We start from the raw sequence: 6,871 nt of genomic DNA on the forward strand, positions 1-6,871 counted from the left end.
GGCTCATGTACGTTGACGTGGCATAGGTGTCAATTATGATATAAAGGCATTGTCGTCCAATGGGACTAGTATGATGAATGAGTATAATTATGTGTTTAATTATGTGGCTCACCTAGATTTAAGTATAAGTGTAAGCCAAGGGGTGCCCGGTGGGCTAGCACCGGGTGCTCGTCGCGGCCCCCTAGACGGGTCATGACAGTTAGTAGCCGGTCAGGCCCAGCGACAGGGTACGGGTCATGGTGATAGAGCTTTCAGCGCCAGAGTTCGTGATTTCATCAACCTAGACCCTCTAGAATTCTTTGAGTCAAAACCAGACGAGGACCCGCAGAACTTCATAGATAAAATGTTAAGGAAATTGCGGGTAATGCATGCTTCAGATGTTGAGTCGGTAGAGTTGGCCTCTTATAGATTGCGAGATGTGGCTGTTAATTTGTATAGTACCTGGGCGTCTTATAGAGAGGTAAAGTACCTCCACGGGTATGGCAAGAGTTTGTAGATGACTTTCTCCGACACTATTTGCCGCCAGAGGTTCGAAGGACCACAGCTAATAGATTCCTGAACTTCAAATAGGGGAATATGAGTGCCCGGGAGTATAGCCTTCATTTTAATTCTTTTACTAGGTATGCTTCAGCTATGGTAGCTGTTATGGGAGATCGTGTCCATTGGTTTGTGAGTGGTTTACGGCCACATTTGATTGATGATTGTTTGACAGCCTCACTTCAGGAAGGTATGGATGTTTCTTGCATTCAGGACCATGCCCAGAATCTTGAGGAACAACAGCAACAGCGGAGGAGTGAGCATGAGTATGATAGGGGCTATGGTAAAATTGCTAGATCCTAAGGTGTTGTTAGTGAGTTTAGAGGGGGTTAGAGGTAGCGAGAAGACAGTGATAATATACCTGTAACCACATCAGGTGAAGACTCGAGATCCTGTCGCCTAGCTAGTGCATAGATGCGGTTTTGAGGACCGCACGACCTAGATGCTCCCCCATTGCCTCTACCACGGCCTGCTGGTGTCTATGAACTCTTTCACAGAGGGCATACGGATGATGAAGAACCAGCTGCGGACCCTGTGGGCTGAACTATACCTCTACCACCTCTTGATAGACAGTCACGCATCATATGGCCTGGTTGACCGCAGGCATAACAAGCATCCGTACCTAAACGGCACAGTCCAGTATGCAACTTACCACACTGAGTACATCGTGTTAAAGGTGAACTCATCTGACTGAAATCAACCCTATACTGGGAACCCGAGGCTCTGGAACTCTGACCTGGTCCGGAATAAATAGGTCTCTTAAATCTCTTGCCTGTAAATCGTGGAGGTGCACTAGCTGCTGAATAGTCGGAGTGTCTAGAATTATGCATTGATTGATCCAAGCTCTGCATTGTCGGTTTGGGGTGAAACCTGAGTCGATTAAAGAGGCCATCAGATGTACAGGTTATTTTTCCTATCTCATGGTTCTTCCATATTTTCATTATGTTGTTATTCCTGTCTTACATACTCAGTACAGTATTCGTACTGACGTCCTTTTTGTTTGTGGATGCTGCGTTCATGGCCGCAGGTAGAGAGGGAGACAGACTAGACCCATAGGCTGCTTTATCAATGATTATGCAGGAGTTCTCCATTTGTTCTGGAGCTACAGTTTAGCTAGTACTATCCTTTTGTGTACATATGGGTATGGAGAGGTCCTATCCCGTCCTTATGATTCTATACACTCCATGTAGAGGCTCGTAGACAGATGTGTATAGTTAGATGTTCGGTAACCTCAGCGGTTCATATTTTTGTATATCATTTTTGGCAGCCTTGTTGGCTTGCGCATATAAGCACAGTTGATAATGTTTACATAGACGGGCATATATTTATTGAACTCGTGTCTCTTGAATTTTATGATATTTATGAGTTAGCTGTGTGGTCCACCTAGATACGATTATGAGATGGATGTTAGTAGGTGCTCGGTAGGTTAGCTCCGGGTGCCCATCACGGCCCTCCGGTTGGGTCGTGACAGGTTCGGACTCTAAAATAGGATTATATATTTGGACCTCTTACCGTTTTAAGATTAGTTTTTGACGTGAACAAATTTTGGTGTCAGTATGGAGACCAAACGCTTTAAGTTTTAGTTGATAAACATTATGTAGTGTTTATAGTTGAACAACTCATTTCGTTTGGTCTCATTACTCATAATTAATCTTGTGTGGATCGGTGTATGCCCTTAAGAAGTTCATAGTTGTTGAGTTATAATGATCAGATCCTCAAATCGAAAAGACATTCAGGTATTTTATCACGATTCAATTTCTTATCTAGTTGTAACTGATACCTGATACATTAACTTGAATGAGGTAACCTTCTTGACTTTCTACCCCCTGTCTAATCTTAACATACTATGCAATTTCATGAGATTTAGAATAAAATTCATAACTTTCTATTTAATCCTGAGGGTCAAATTAAGCCCTTTTTTAATTAAACCACCAATCATATTGGTGGGAATTTATTAAAACAAATAGTCTTACATGAAACTACCAAAACCTGGTTAGTTGAAATAAAATAGCAGAAAACAAATAAAGGACTGAAAAGCGACAACGGGACATGAAATTAACAGCTAAAATTTTCTAGTTCCTTAACTTGATTCCATATTCCACACCTCCAAGCTCTCACTAGGTGGTAAGAACAAAGTTAGTTGAATTTTCTGCAGACTGCCAGGAAGTAGCAGGATTTCTGTCTAGTTATCAGCTTCAGTTGAAAAGATCAGCAAGTATAACTTGTGCCATGTCCTAAAATCAGGTGTTGAAGTTCAGCTTGAACATATGAGGATTCCCTACATGGGATTGAGCACGAAACGCTAATACCGCCCATGTAGAGTTCCCACACATGTAGTCACTAAACATTAGCCCATACAAACATAATCAATTCCAATAAGAGGTAGACTAGCAGCAAAATCAGTTGCAGTCACAACTGTTTTCTCTCTTCAATTTTGTTGGTTGGTTATGTCATTAGCATTCCTGATTCTCAGATTTTGAATTTATCTGTATTTAATATCTTTCTAGCCATGGATAGAAGATCCCGAAAACTGTTAAGCTGCTGCACACCTGTAAAATAAGAAACAAAGCTAGCAAAAAAATCTGCCAGTTCATTTCCTTATGTGAAAACATGTTCCACTTGCACAATATGGCCTCTCCTCAGTGTATTGATATCATTCACCACCATAACAATGCTCCAAGCAACCTCCCATTCTCCTTAAATAATTATCTTCATAGCCATAGAATCAGTTTCCAGTAAATGAGGATGCAGATTTTGTGACATGCAGTATTCAAACCCTTTTTGGTAGGAACTACTTTTGCGATAAGATTGTTTTCATCAGGAATCCTCTGAGCTGCATCATGTATAAGGTCATCATTTTCATTTCTACCACAAAATTTCACTTCTTTCTATTCTGACAAGTAAAAAAATTTGTGAAAAAGCAAAGTCATTCAATGCGAAAACATATGTATGCATCTAATGGAAAATCTTAACAAGAACTTTATAACTGTGTTTATGAAGCCTCTAACAAAAAGATATGGGCTGACTACGACATGAACTATCCGACTAATTCTCAAAATAAATAAATAAATAAATAAAGAGACATATTGAAATGTATAAAACCCGTCGCCGTGGTAGCAAGGGCGAAGCTCATCAAAATCATTTTTGGAGTGAGGGAATGACCTGGCAGTAGTCTGATCATCTACAAAACTTGCACCTACATGATTGTCATGACCCAAAATCCCCAAATAGAGACTAAGTCGCAAAACATAAGTTACATACGAAAATAAGTAAGAACAACCCATAATAATTTTCATAATAAGGACATAAAGTTGTCTAAGTGAATATATCTCCCAAACCCTAGAAGTCATATATATAAAGAGCGACTATCTGGAATACCAGTCTGGAGAATACTACATAAAATTGTTCGAAATGAAGATAGATAGAAAATAAAGATAAGAGTAAAGGCCGGTGTTGTGGAACCATCATTAGCTCACCCTGGACTCCAAAGTACGCCTCATTTAACAACAAAACCCCAACCTTTACTCGTGCCCAGAACAGAACCTGCACACAAAAGGTGCAGCAAGTGTAGAGTGAGTCAGGGGAGCACGTGTACCTAGCAGCATAGTTGACCGACCCTAAACTATAGCGATGACGAGGGTTGGTACTTCTGATACTCACCTCATTTCTTGTTAGTCTTAAGTTCACTGTTTATAAACATCCAAGTGTTCAAATAAGACTTTCAAATACACAACATAGTCAAATAAGAATGGTATGAAATGCAAGTGATATGTAATGCAATGCAATGGCCAATATACACACGCTTCTACAGTAGGTTTCACGTGACCCATGGGGGACTCATGAGGTCCATATACTCACCCGGAATTCCAGATCCTCTATATCAACATCGGGTCGCAGCCAATCGGGCTGTCAAATCATCATCACTCCAAATCATGTACCATACTCAATTCAGCCTCTACGGACCATTTCTTATGTTTCATCAACTATATATCATAATGTTATGAGATGTATGAAATGGATATGCATACACCATGCAAATGTATAATTTTTCAATTCAATATCAAGAATAGTTCCTCTTTCATAGTTTAGACGAGATGTGAAATGATAAATTCATAATGAATCAATAATCATAAGTATATGTCAAGCATGGCTATCATGAGCCCACATAATCAACAACCATACCAAACCAATAGATATATCACTACCTGCAATGCCCGTAGGCTCAACATACATTCTCCGTCACAAGCACATTCGTTTTACATTAATTACCCACACAAATACACTGGTACCCGCACAGATGCTCGTCACCTCACGATTACGTAACCCCAATTCCTCATTACGCCCCTTAATTACATTAACCAACTCAAAACACTACATAAAGGATCTAGTAACTGTCAACTTGCCTGAATATGAAGCCGAAGATTCACTCTGTAGCCTTCCCTTTTCTTGAGTTTCCGAACGAGCCTAATTTAAGAATACAAACCCATTGACACCCACTTTGCATATAAAGGATTCGGGTCCAAATTCCATCTTGAACCTTAAAGGTCAAAACTGTTATTTAAACTTAAATTCATCTTACCTATAGTCTAAATAGTATGAATCCTAAAAATTATGATAATCTAATCACAATTGGACCTTTAATTTTATCATTCTCACTAAACCCATTTCCATGCGAAAACCCTTATTGTACAATCTAAATCACGGAATAAATAACTAAATAATGGATGGAACCATAAGGAAAATGCTAGATTATGGTTAAGAACTTACCCTAAGGTAGAATCTTGAAGATAGCACTTGAAATCACTCAAATCCGAGCTCTCTAGCTCCCAAAATTGAAATAAGAATGTGAAGTTCGAAGTTGGGGATTTAATTCTGTTCAGGTATAAAATGGCCTTCGCGATCGCTAAGCACAACCTAGACCCGACCCATTTTCCTCTCTACGTGATCGCGAGCCTGCTCGCACAATTGCGACCCCACACGAGAAGACCCATTATGATCGCGATGAAGGAAGCTAGTGATAGCTAAAACCAGATTAGTTTCTCCAAATCCCAATCCAACACCCGAAACTCTTTCAGAAACCCCCGAACATAAACCAAAAGAGGTCCTCTTGACCTGGTGTTGACCAAGGTGAACTCCAATTAATCAAAATTTTATATTCTCAACCAACGATCCAAATCACACCCAACGCCTGGGGACCCGAACCAACAATCCGACTAAGTCAAAAATCACATTCTGAACCTAATGGAATCGACGATACTTCAAAAATGACGCATTTACCCCAGATGTTGACTTTGGTCAAACATCTTCGTTTCTTTAACTTGAAATTTTCAATTTCACCAAAATCAATCCAAAACCCGCCTGATTGCCTCAAGAACTATGCCACTCATGCCGGCAAGTCATAAATACTAAAATAAAACTATGGGAAGGGTATTTTGGGAATATATGGTAAAAAGCTCTAAAAGGCTAAACGATTCGTTATATCAGATACCACTTAAATAAGTGTTCATCCTCGAACGGTGAAGGATAGAAGAATACTCGGACTCTCAAAAAGCTGGGATATCTAGAACGCAATTTGACTCTGCTCCCAAGTAGCCTCTTCAACTGGACGATGCCTCTATTGCACTTTCACTGAAGTTATCTCCTTTAACCTCAATTTTTGAACCTATGTATCCAAAATAGCTACCAGCTCTTCCTCAAAAGCCAATTGCTGATCAAGCAACACTGGATCCTACTAAATCACATAAGAACCATCTCAATGGTACTTCTTCAGCATCAAAATATGAAAAACTAGGTGAACACTCGACAAGCCAGGAGATAAAGCCAACTCATAGGCCACCTCACCAATATGTTAAACAATCTCAAATGGGCCAATATACCTCGGGCTCAACTTGTCCTTCTTCCCAAACCTCATCACACCTTTCATGGGTGAAACCTTCAACAGGGCTCACTCCCCAACAATGAACTCTAATTCACAAACCTTCTGATCCACATAACTCTTTTGCCTACTCTGAGTTGTAAGAAGTCTTTCCTAAATCAACTTAACTTTGTCGAAGGAATCTCTCAACAAATTTTTACCCCAAGGCCTAACCTCGAAGGCACCAGACCAACCAATTGGAGGATGACACCTCCTACCATACAAAGCCTCAATTGGTGTGATCTCAATACTCGAATGCTAATATTGTTGTAAGGAAACTCCACCAAGGGTAGAAACTAATCCCAATGACCACCAAATAAATCACACAAGCCCGAAACATATCCTCGAGAACATGAATAGTCTGCTCAGACTGGCCATTAGTCTCAGGTGAAAAGCAGTACTAAGCTCCACTCTAGTACC

This window comes from Lycium barbarum, chromosome 7 (assembly GCF_019175385.1).
Source record: "Lycium barbarum isolate Lr01 chromosome 7, ASM1917538v2, whole genome shotgun sequence".
NCBI lineage: Eukaryota > Viridiplantae > Streptophyta > Magnoliopsida > Solanales > Solanaceae > Lycium > Lycium barbarum.